The following is a 13,524-nucleotide window of genomic DNA, read 5'->3' as shown; positions in this document are numbered from 1 at the left end:
GTATATGTTGCAACTTGTATAGAATTATGCCAATGTTAGCAAAGTGTTGCGTTGGACAGAGGATTAACCCTAAACCAACAGGTTGTGTAACAGTGCCACACAGGGTGAAAAGAAAGTTGACATTATTAGGCATAAGAGTGTTTCTAAAGGAAAGGTCAATATTTTGTTAAAGTGCAAAAGGATCATTATGGGTCACATGAATGTAACTCTCATGTCACCATGACACCAATCCATTAGTTTTTCATGTAGGTAGGTATACAGAATTTTACTATTATGTTTGCTCTGTTTAATATATAATATGTTTGCTCTTTTAAATTGCTGTTTGGCAGAGCAGTGGTAATGTTGTTATATATGGAATATATTATTTATGTTATTTATTATTATTATTTATATGTTATTGTAAGTTTAATTTTTAATCATGCACTGCAATGAAGACACCATTTAACCAATCGATTAAATATAACAGCCAGTTTACAAATACAACTAAATAAATAGCACGTGTACTTTTTTTTCATATTCTTTCTTTTAAAACATGTCATCTTTTCCTGTAATTGCAATATGTTATCACATTATTGGCTGTTTCTTCGAGTTGTTTTGAGCATGATTGGTTATTCAGACTGTCATCCAGGAATCTGGCCAATGACAGCTATGCGCGCCTTTTACTGGTCAAGTTTGAATATTCGTCTGTTGGAGTGATCGAGTGTGTGAGTGTGTGAGTGTGTGTGCTGCTCGGGATCTTCAGTACCAGCCTCCATCGGTTCTGTGGCTTTTACATTGTTTAAAACATGGATTATTTTGCATCGTACTGTTACATTTTTATTTTGAGCGAGTTGCGGGATGTAAATGGACAACGGATTTTAACAGTGTACGTGTAACGGACATATTGCAATCTGCGGAAGGTAAATAACTTTATTTTATATAAAAATACATTCTGCTACATCAAAATATAGTGTGTTACATTGAGAATCTAATGTTAAATGCGATTAGAGCAATATCGATATTATGTCAATGTTTCAGGCTAAGCATGTGTAAATATTGTCAGCTAACTTAGTTTTTGATAAAAAATTAAATAAAACTCAGCATAGGAGCTTTACAATGAGTGAACTGAGATCATTGTCAAGTCAAGTCAAGTTTATTTGTATAGCGCTTTTCACAATACAGATTGTATCAAAGCAGCTTCACAGTATTAAATTAAAATAATACAACAAAGTTTGTTTCAAGAGGAATTTATTGATTGATAAAATTAAATTAAATTAAATATCCCCAAAATATCCCCAACTGAGCAAGCCAAAGGCAACAGTGGCAAGGAACCGAAAAACTCCATCAAGTGACCTAATGGTGTCCTAAATCCATCAGGTGACCTAATGGAGAAAAAAAACCTTGGGAGAACCCAGGCTCAGTCGGGGGCCAGTTCTCTTCTGGCATTTATGAGCTAGAGGCCGGATTGTAGTTTGAACTGTAGGATTATATGAATGCCTGGCTGAAGAGATGCGACTTTAATCTAGTTTTAAACTGGGAGAGCGAGTCTGAGCAACAAACAGTATCAGGAAGACTATTCCAGAGTTTTGGAGCCAAATGTGAAAATGCTCTCCCTCCTTTGGTGGTTCTGGATATCCTAGGTATGACCAAAAGCCTTGAATTTAGTGATCTTAAAGAGCGCGATGGATTATAGGGTGATAGAAGATCCGTTAAATAGACTGGAGCTAAGCCGTTTAGGGCTTTATAAGTCAGTAGCAATATCTTATAATTAATACGGAGCTTTATAGGTAACCAATGTAGTGATGATAAAATCGGTGTTATATGATCATATTTTCTTGATCTCGTAAGAACTCTAGCGGCGGCATTTTGGACTAACTGTAGCTTGTTTATTGAGGATGCAGGACAACCAGCTAATAAAGCATTACAGTAATCCAGTCTCGAGGTCATGAATGCATGATCTAACTTTTCTGCATCAGAAACTGATAGCATATTACGTAGCTTAGCAATGTTTCTAAGGTGGAAAAAGGCTGTTTTTGTAACATATGAAATATGATTTTCAAAAGACAGGTTGCAATCGAGTATAACACCCAGGTCTTTTACTGTAGAGGATAAAGTAACAGGACATCCTATGATGTTAAAGTTGTATTGTGCGAGGTTTTGTGGGCGGTTTTTTGAACCGATAAGTATTACCTCTGTCTTGTCTGGATTTAATAAAAGAAAATTACGCGTCATCCAATCTTTTATATCTTTAACACACTCTGTCAATTTGGAAAATGTAGCGTTTTCATCCGGCCGTGATGAAATATATATTTGAGTGTCATCAGCATAACAATGGAAACTAATTCCATGTTTCCTTATAATATTTCCAAGTGGCATCATATATATGGAAAATAACAGAGGGCCTAATACAGATCCCTGCGGCACTCCATAGTTTACTGGAGTTATGATCGATTTTTCTCCATTTAAATAGACAAAATGGTAGCGGTCAGATAGGTATGATTTGAACCAGCTTAATGCTTGTCCTTGAACACCAGTATAATTTTGTAGTTGATCTAAGAGTAATGTATGATCTCTATAGTATCGAACGCAGCACTAAGATCAAGTAAAACGTACTCGGTTACTAACGTAACCTCGGTTCTCTCTAGAAGAGGGAACGAGTACTGCGTTTTGTAAAAACGCTACGGGAAAGGTCTCTTTTCACGAAATACTGAAGCAAAAAATTATCCTTAATTTTCATACATGTAAAGCGCGTTGCGGCAGTGCTTAGCTATGGCGAGACGGCTCGCTCGCTCATTGGCTGCTCTGCAGCAACTGCATAAGCCTATCGAGCGAGGCCTGAGGTGACGTCAGGCCAATGAGGACGCTTCGCGCCCTCCTAGCCATTTCCCGCCGAGACGGGTGTGGCTAGCCTCTATATAAGGAGCTCGAGAAGGCTGATTCACTTGATTTTCATCGCCGAAGCGAACAAGAGTGAACCGTACGCACGGCAGAGAACGCAGTACTCGTTCCCTCTTCTAGAGAGAACCGAGGTTACGTTAGTAACCGAGTACGTTCTCTTACGAGAGTCCTCTCGTACTGCGTTTTGTAAAAACGCTACGGGAACCCCTTGTAAAACGCCGTGCGTGCTGGGATAAAGACACCGATCACTGGAAGCAAACCAGGTGTACAGTGCATAATCACCAGATAGACTCACAAAGAGCCTGGGATTACATAATTCCCTATATTGTGACGTCCGCGGACGTAAAACATGACCTCACATAGAGAGTCTAGAGACAAGAGGGGATTCCTCTGTCCTTATAAGGTTGCGTCAGCAGACGCGAATATGACATCACATAGACAGGGTGGGGAAACCTGAGCTAAATGTGGGAAATGTGGGTCTTACACAGTTCTGCCCATAAGACAGTCGGCAGCACGTTGCGCATGCGATTTCAGTGTTCTAGTTAGACAGCTGAATCGGCTACACCGATAGTAGCTTAGCCTGCAAGGCGGGAACCTCTAGGTTGTAAAACCTAATAAATGTAGACGGCGAGGCCCAGCCCGCCGCCGTACATATATCCTGTAAGGAAATCCCGCTGGACCAAGCCCACGAGGAGGCAACACTCCTCGTGGAGTGCGCTCTAACTCCCAACGGGCACTGGAGGCCCTTGGCAGTATAAGCCAGCGCTATGGCGTCAACTATCCATCTGGATAAGCTCTGTTTCGAAACAGCCATTCCCTTGGAACGTCCACTGAACGAGACAAAGAGCTGCTCAGTCTGTCTGAAGACAGCAGAGCGGGACACGTAAGCTCTTAAAGCCCTAATGGGGCAAAGAAAACTTGAGTCCCCTTCTTCACTTGATCCCGGCAGGGCAGACAGGGAGATAACCTGAGCCCGAAATGGTGTGTTGAGGGATTTTGGCACATAGCCATGCTTAGGTTTGAGTATGACTTTAGAGTCGTTAGGTCCAAACTCTAAGCACGCTGGGCTCACAGAGAGCGCGTGCAGGTCGCCTATGCGCTTCACTGAAGCGAGAGCCATCAAGAACACTGTTTTGAAAGACAAATGTTTGAGGCTAATAGATTGGATAGGCTCGAAAGGGGCACATTTCATGGCCGCCAAAAACGTAGAAAGATCCCACATAGGGACTGAAGGAGGTCTGGGAGGATTCAGCCTCCTAGCTCCCCTGAGGAAGCGGATGACTAAATCGTTCCTTCCTAGAGACTGCCCCAGCGTTGTTCCAGAGAACGCTGTAATAGCCGCCACATAAACTTTGAGCGTGGAAGGGGATCTGCCCTTATCCAACAGCTCCTGTAGGAAGGAGAGGACCTCCGTCACCTCACAGTCGATAGGTGATATGCTCCGAGCTGTACACCAGCCGGAGAAAACCGACCACTTCGAGGCATAAAGCCGCCGAGTCGACGGCGCTCTGGCCTGAGTGATGGTATTTATCACTCCCTCTGCGAGGTCAACGGATATCCGTTGAGCGCCCACGCATGAAGGGACCACAGCTCCGGGTGTGGGTGCCAAATCGAGCCCCCGGCCTGCGAGAGGAGATCTCTCCTCAATGGCACTGGCCATGGAGCGAAGTCTGCTAGCTGCATTAGGACTGGAAACCATGCTTGGTTCCTCCAGAACGGTGCTACAAGCAGCACTGGGCATTCTGTTTCCCTGACCCGCTCTAACACCTGTGGCAGGAGGGAGACGGGGGGGAAAGCGTATAGCGGGCAGCGCGGCCACATCTAGGACAGCGCGCTGTCGTTCTTGGAAAAGAACACGGGGCAATGAGCGTTTTTCGCAGGACGCGAATAGGTCCACCTCCGCTCTGCCGAATCTCTCCCACAACAGCCGGACTGTTTGTGGGTGTAGAGACCATTCGCCCAGGGGAATGTTGTTCCTGGACAGTCTGTCTGGGCCCACATTCTGGAGCCCAGGCACATGCACTGCCCTCAGCGAGCGCAAATTGTGCTGAGCCCATATTAGGAGGCGTTTCGCCAGCCTGTACAGGGATGTGGATTTCAGACCGCCCTGGCGATTTATATGGGACACCACGGCCGTGTTGTCCAAACGGACTACGACGTGTTGGTCCTTGATATGGGGACAAAAACGCGTCAGCGCGTTGTGCACTGCCAGCATTTCCAGGCAGTTGATGTGTTGGAGCTTTTCTCGTTCCGACCACAGGCCGAAGAACGGTCTGCCCTCGAGCAGCGCTCCCCATCCCGAGGTGGATGCGTCTGTCGACACCATCCTCACTCTCGAGGAAGTCCCCAGGCTTACACCTGATTGGTACCAGCCGTCCGCCAACCAAGGTATCAGGGCTGTCACACAGCTTTGATTGATCTTGAGGCGTAACCGGCCGGACACCCACGCTCCGCGCGGTACTCGCGCTTTCAACCAGAACTGCAGCGGGCGCATGCGGAGCAAGCCCAGCTGGAGAACTGATGATGCTGAGGCCATGAGACCCAGCATCCTTTGAAACTTCCTGAGCGGGGTGAAAACGCCGCGGCGGAAAGACCTCGCCGCGCGCTGAATGTGCAGCACACGCTGTGGCGACAGCCGCGCCGTCATAGACTGCGAGTCCAGAACGATACCCAGAAACGAAATCGTTTGACTGGGGTTCAGTGAACTCTTCGCCCAATTGACCGTGATACCAAGATTCTCGAGGTGATCGAGTAAAATGGTTCTGTGCTCCACGAGCTGAGATCGTGATTGAGCTAGGATCAACCAGTCGTCCAAATAGTTCAGCACTCGCATGCCTCTGAGTCTGAGAGGAGCGAGCGCTGCGTCCATGCATTTCGTAAATGTACGAGGTGCCAGGGACAAGCCGAAGGGCAGGACTGTATACTGGTATGTCTGACCCTCGAAGGCGAATCTCAAGTATCGCCTGTGATATGACGCTATCTGTATTTAAAAATACGCGTCCTTCAGATCTATCGACATGAACCAGTCTTCTCGGCGAACATCGTGAGCATTTTGAAACTGCGTTTCACTAATGCTCTGTTCAGCCGTCTTAGATCCAGTATGGGTCTGATACCACCGTCCTTTTTGGGGACTATAAAGTATCTGCTGTATAGCCCCCCTTCGCTTTGAGCTTGGGATACATGCTCTATCGCCCCTTTGCTCATCAGTTTTGATATTTCGGCGCGAAGTAGGTGTGCTACTCCTAAAGTCACCATAGTTTCGACGCGCGCTGTGAAGCGGCGAGGGCGTCGACAAAACTGTAGCGAGAAGCCTCTGTTTATAATGTCTAGCACCCAGTCCGAAACCCCTGGAAGCGCTGCCCATGCCTCTGCATGGCTGGCTAAGGGTTGGATGCGAAGCACGCTCTGTTCTGCAACAGAGGTGCTTCGGGGCGCAATAACATAGGCGTTACGCCTGTGACATTCGAGGCGGGGAGCGCGCTTATTACAGCGGGCAGAACGCTCGTCCTCGACCCTACTACAGTGCTTAACTGAGTGAGGGAGGGCTGAGAAAGTCTCGTGGGACTCATGCTGTCTGCGAGTAAATGTGGGCAGGAAACGGGCACATTCACTGCTTTGGACGCGCTGCCTGCCTGAGCAGAGCGAGCGCGCACAGGTCCCGTTTTCACAGAGAGCCTGTGATCTGTGAGACATAGTGTTCGTGGGCACTGGGAAGTGGGCACTTTTACTATGTTGGAAGCGCAATCGACCTGAGTCGATTTTATGTGCGCGAGCCCTAGGGGGAAGCGCGCTGATCACAGTGGACAGAATGCCTGCGCTCGACCCCGCTGCGGTGTTTAACCGAGCAAAGGAGGGCTGGGCGAGTCCCGTAGGACATATAATGGCCGTGAGTAAGTGTGGGCGCGGGAGAGCGGGCACAGTTACTGCAACGAGTGCACTGTCTGCCTGAGCAGAGTGAATGCACACAGGTTTCGTCTTTACAGAAACCACAAGGCATGCAGAACATAGTGTTTGTGGGCACTAGGCAGTGGGCACGTTCACTATGTTGTGTGCGTGATCGACCCGAGTCGAATATATGAGCGCGGGCTCTGTGTGAAGGGCTGTGCTAGTGTGTAGGGATGGGCACTAGGCAGTGGGCATCTTCTCTACACATATAGCATCATCGGCCGTGGCCGGGACTTCGGTAGAAGTCTGGCCATGTACCAGGTGCTCGTGGGCTGCAAAAAACACGTCTGCAGTTGCCTCTCGGGGAACAAACAGAGTGATTTGCATTCGGCGGCATAAATATTTTCTGCCGGCAGACCTGGGATTCGAACTCGGATCCCCCGTGCGAAAGCCTAAGAATCTACCACTGGACCACAGTGAAGATACATAGACAAAGTCAGCGCGAGTATTATCCACACTGGCGTTTGCTTGCAGGCATGTACCACGTGCTCGTGGGCAGCAAAAAACACGTCTGCAGTTGCCTCTCGGGGAACAATCAGAGTGATTTGCATTCGGCGGCATAAATATTTTCTGCCGGTAGACCCGGGATTCGAACTCGGATCCCCCGCGCGAAAGCCTAAGAATCTACCACTGGACCACAGTGAAGATACATAGACAACGTCAGCGCGAGTATTATCCACACTGGCGTTTGCTTGCAGGCATGTACCACGTGCTCGTGGGCAGCAAAAAACACGTCTGCAGTTGCCTCTCGGGGAACAAACAGAGTGATTTGCATTTTCAGACGCCTGCAAAATGCCAGAATGTGAGAAGAGTGGATATCGCCCAGCTACAGCGGGGCTGAAAACCCTCCATTCTCCTTTCGCCAGTGACGCACGGGAACCGTAGAAACGGTGTTCGGTTGCAGGCAAGCGGGTACTACGCGCTCGCTGGCTGCAAAATGCATCTCTGCAGTCGCCTTCAGGGGACTGACAGAGCAAAGCATTGGCGGCATAAATATATATGCCGCTAGACCGGGATTCGAACTCCGGTCTCCCATGTGGAAAACCTATAATTCCACCACTGAGCCACAAGGGGATACAGGCTTTTGAAAGCGGCGTCAACATTTATTCTTCGGCGTTTGTTGGCAGGCAAGCGTGTTATAACAGACTCACTTGCTGCAATAATATTTCCAGTCGCCTAACAGGGAACTGAGAAATGTGAGAGAAAAGAGGTCAGACCGACCAACGGTGAGAACGCTCTTTTCTCCTTCGCCGGTGAATGACGCGTGCAGAGGCAGGGTAGCTTTTCTTGTAACGTAAAGAAAAACTAATCCCGCCATCCGCTTCCAGGAAGGGCAGCCTCGGAAAGGATGCCCGGCGAGTCCTCAGAGTCACCGTAGGCAATTGGCTCGGAGTGAAGGCGTTTCGCCGTCAGCGAGCGCGAGCGCTGCATTTGAAGGCATCTTGAAAAAGACGCAGCTCTTTTAGGGGTGAGTGTTGCAAAGCGAACACACACACACACACAAGAACAAGAATGTAAAGGATATGGCGTCGGAAAGCGCAGCAGGTACGGCGGTAGAAGGCGGCGTTGGCCAGCTGCTTCGAGGGCTCGTCCCGCTGAAGTGCTTGCATCAGACGACGCGTGCTTCCTCGTGATCCAGCGATGCGTGAGCTTCGCTGAAGAGATGAAAATCAAGTGAATCAGCCTTCTCGAGCTCCTTATATAGAGGCTAGCCACACCCGTCTCGGCGGGAAATGGCTAGGAGGGCGCGAAGCGTCCTCATTGGCCTGACGTCACCTCAGGCCTCGCTCGATAGGCTTATGCAGTTGCTGCAGAGCAGCCAATGAGCGAGCGAGCCGTCTCGCCATAGCTAAGCACTGCCGCAACGCGCTTTACATGTATGAAAATTAAGGATAATTTTTTGCTTCAGTATTTCGTGAAAAGAGACCTTTCCCGTAGCGTTTTTACAAAACGCAGTACGAGAGGACTCTCGTAAGAGAACTAGTATTGAGATACAGCCTTGGTCAGAAGCTAAAAGTAAATCATTTGTGATTTTAACGAGCGCAGTTTCAGTGCTATGATGCGGTCTGAATCCAGACTGAAACTTTTCATAGATATAATTTTGTTGCAAGAAAGAGCCCAGTTGAGCGGACACCACTTTTTCTAATATTTTAGACATAAATGGAAGATTTGAAAATTTGCTAGATTATTATGATCTAATTGTGGTTTCTTAATGAGAGGTTTTATAACTGCCAGTTTAAATGTTCTTGGAACATGACCTAAAGATAAAGACGAGTTAATAATATTGAGGAGAGGCTCTTCCACTACAGGTAACACTTCTTTCAGTAGTTTAGTTGGTATAGGATCTAATAAACATGTTGTTGTTTTAGATGAAGTGATACGTTTATTTAACTCTTTTTGTTTTATAGTTGTAAAGCACTGTAATTGTTCTTGCGGGGTGATAATTGAAGCTGAATTATAAGGCGCGATTGAAGATTGAACGTTTACAATTGTGGTTCTGATGCTTTCTATTTTCTCAGTGAAGAAGTTCATGAAATCATTACTACTGAACTGTAACGGGATATTTTGTTCGGGTGACGTCTGTTTATTTGTTAGTCTAGCCACGGTGTTAAATAAAAACCTTGGATTGTTTTGGTTGTTTTCTATTAGTTTGCGGAGGTGCTCAGTAGAGGTGGGCAGATCGACCCTTGAGTATCGATATATCGATACTGACGTGGTATCGAAAAGGATCGATCCTCACATAAAAATATCGATCCAAATGTGTTTTTGTTTTTTTACCAGTTATTTTTATTAATTTAGCACGCAATTCAGTGCGTAAAATAAGCTTCTAAGTAGAAAAATAAGCGAATGTTAGCGGATAATTGTGTAGGCTAGAACTTTTTCTCCTAGTCATCTGGATACAAGACGAAACCAATCAATCACAGAGCGTTCGATGCTGGTGCTTCGCTGAGCTCACAGGACCAGTGCGTTTGGGAAACAAAGCCTTGCTTAGATGACAGAGAAACAATCGGGTATTTTTTTTTAATAAACAAAGCAAAAGTGTATATAACGGTTCAAAATGTTGACGTCAGTAAGATTTTTTTAATGAAATTTATATTTTTATTCAACAAGGATCAATGCATTCAATTGATCAAAAGTGACAGTCAAGGGTTTTTCACTTTTAAAAAAAAACTACTTCATATAAATGCTGTTCTTTCAACTTTGTTCATCAAACAATTCTGCATCATGGTTTCCACACAAAATATGAAACTGTTTTCAACATTGATAATAATAAGAAATGTTTCCTGAGCTGTAAATCAGCATATTAAAATGAATTATCATCATGACTGGAGTAATGATGCCGAAAATTCTGCTTTGATCACTTGAATAAATTACAGTTTAGTATGACATAGAAAACAGATAGCCTATGTTAAATTGTAATATTACAGTTTTTACTGTATTTTTGATCAAATAAATGCAGAAGAGAATAAAAAATCTTACAGACCCCAAACTTTTAAACAGTAGGCTAGTGTACAATAGTACTTTTACTATAATTAGGGTAGTTTTGTAAAAGTCACTGACTAATAATTACAGGCGAGTTGAGAGCACAAATCACAAAATATTTAGTTGTCATGAAAACGTATTCAGATTTAGCATATTAATGATGCATTCACCTCATAAATCATGACACACTGCTCTAGCACAGGAAAGTGCATACCGGTAAGTTCAAGTGCATGCTTTTAAAACGAAAAAGTATTGGTATCGGTATCGATATCGGCGATACTGACCCTGTATTTACTTGGTATCGGATCGATACCGAAATTTGGAGTATCGCCCACCTCTAGTGCTCAGCCCTGGACGCTTTTAGGGCCTTTTTATAATGTGACACACTGTCTTTCCACGCGATTCTAAAGACCTCTAAATTAGTTTGTTTCCATTTACGCTCTAAAATACGGGTTTCTCTCTTTAAAACATGCGTAGTATTGTTATACCATGGTGCTTTATTTTTCTCTCTGACCTTTTTTAATTTAATAGGTGCAACCACATCCAATGTTCTAGAGAGAATGGTGCTCATAGTGCTAGTTAGTTCTACCAGTTCATCTGTTTGTTTGGGTTCAGGCAGCAGCTGAGACAGATTAGATAAGCAATTTGAGAAATTATCTATGGTGGATGGGAGGATTGTTCTGCCTGGTTGATAACGCGACGCCGCATGACATATTACAGCAGTACGTAATATGCAAGTTACCATGTAGTGATCAGTGACTTCATCACTTTGTGGAATGATATCTATATCGGTTGGATCGGTTCCATGTGATATAATTAAATCGAGTGTATGATTAAGACGATGTGTTGGTCCGGTGACGTTTTGCTTGACCCCAAATGAATTTAATAAATCTGTAAACGCAGCTCCTAACGCATCATTTGGATTATCTACGTGTATGTTAAAATCTCCAACAATTAATGCTTTATCGACATTGACTAATAGGTCTGAGAGAAAATCTGCAAACTCTTTTAGGAAATCAGCGTAAGGCCCTGGCGGTCTATATACGGTAGCCAAGGCTAGAGATAATAGGGATGTTTTTCTAACATCTAAGAGCGTAACATTTAGTACAAGTACTTCAAATGAAATAAACGTATTACCCGTTTTCTGAGTAACATTTAGAATATCTTTATAAATGGTTGCAACACCTCCGCCACGACCAATCAGACGGGGCTCATGCTTATAACAGTATCCAGGAGGAGTAGACTCATTAATACCGAAATAATAATTTGGTTTAAGCCAGGTTTCAGTAAGGCAAAGTACATCGAAGCTATTATCTGTGACTATTTCATTTACAATAACTGCCTTAGGTGTGAGTGATCTAATGTTTAGAAGACCTAGCTTTAGAAATAGTTTTTGTTTACTAATAGCAACATTTTCTGTTTTAATAACAATTAGATTTTTCCTAGATCCTGCATTAGATTTATTATTTGGTCTCACTAAACGAGGAATAGACACGGTTTCTATGCAATGTTCTACACTAGTATTTATAGCAGTTGAATTGGTGCAGCAGAGACTATGATTTGGACTTTTGGTTACTAGTCAAAGGGTATTTAACATTTTGGAGATGTTATCTGACAGAAGATCCGCTCCGAATCTGCTTGGGTGTAAGCCATCAGCACGGAAAAGCCTAGGACGCTCCCAAAACAGATTCCAATTATTTACAAAGAGCAGTTGCTGCTCATTTCACCATGACATTAACCATTCATTTAGCGCAAATAATCTGCTGAACTTTTCATGCCCTAGTCGGTACGTGGGAAGCGGTCCTGACACAATGATCGTTGTTTCAGGCGATGTGCTGCGTACCGTGTCGATTAGATTCCTGAAGTCTTTCTTCAGAATCTCCGTCTGGCGCAGCCTAATGTCGTTCACTCCCGCGTGCAGGACCACAGTTCCGACGCGCTCGTCACCGTTCAGGATCTCGGGAACGCGAGCAGCGATTTCAGAAACACGAGCACCAGGAAAGCAGTGACTTTGCACCTTACTTTTACCTAACGTAGCGTGTACGTGCCGAACGATGGAATCGCCGATGATCACAGCATCGCGTTCTGTTTCGCGTAGAGGGGAGAAGCGGTTTTGTGTGGATAACTCGAAAACCGGGAGGGTCGGAGAAAGTCTTGGTCTAAACCTGACTCGCGTCTTCCGCTGCGGAACCACCCAGGCTTCGTGGTGGCGTGTTGGAGCCGGAGTGAACGAGACCATGGCTGATTGCCACCGATGCTGAGGAACGCACGGAGTAGACGCGGTCGGAGTCAGCGGGTTAGTAACGTTAAACACTGATTTGTGTGCATCGGCGCGTGATGTTTCAAGAGCCAAACACCGGTCTCTCAGCTCGGCCTGTCTCAATAAAAGGTTGTGGATCTGTTTCTCAACAGCTTCCAGCTCAGACTGCAGTGCGTGCAGCTCAAATGTGTCCTCACCTGCACCAAACGGTAGACTACTTACATCTGATATATTCGCCATTTTAACAGATGGACAGTGAGTTAGCAACGAAGCTACCAGTGATGCTATCAATATTAATACTAATTTATATTATAAGTTTGTTTGTAAGTGAGTGTGGAGAAGACGCGTTCAGCCGTGATCCACGGACGTAACCTTTAAGAGTATGCAGCGTTGGATCACTAATAGGCTTGAGACGCGTCTGCTCAACAGTCCGCGTTGTATTTTTAAAGCTTTTTTTTTTTTTTTTTGGATGGGTGAAAAGTGTGGATAGATGGATATGTGATGAGGGATGGTATATCTGATTGATGTGTTCAGGTTTTTGTACAGAACTGTGTCTTGTTCAGTCACTGTGTCTGTCTTGCACAGTAATACACAGCAGTGTCTTCAGCCTGAAAATTATTTCCCTGTAGAAACACTGTGTTTTTGGACGTGTCCTGTGTGAAACTGATCTTGTTTTTTATGGAGTCTTTAATATCACTGCCACCACCACTGCAAAGATATCCCAGCCATTCCAGTGCTTTTCCAGTGGGTTGACGTATTCAGTGAATACAATAGCTTGATTCTGAAATCCTGCAGGAGATGGAGAATGACTCTTGAGGTTTCACAACCAAAGATGGAGGTTGAGTGAGCTCGACACAGTTAACACCACCTGAAAATAACAACGGAAGAATGTGTTATTAATTATGCCTCAAAACTTCTGTTAACAGTTATAAAGCTTATTTCATTCCCTTAGTATAAAT

The sequence above is a fragment of the Leuciscus leuciscus genome, assembly GCF_965113295.1.
Source record: "Leuciscus leuciscus genome assembly, chromosome: 1".
NCBI classification, from domain to species: domain Eukaryota; kingdom Metazoa; phylum Chordata; class Actinopteri; order Cypriniformes; family Leuciscidae; genus Leuciscus; species Leuciscus leuciscus.
This window is presented reverse-complemented; position numbering follows the sequence as displayed.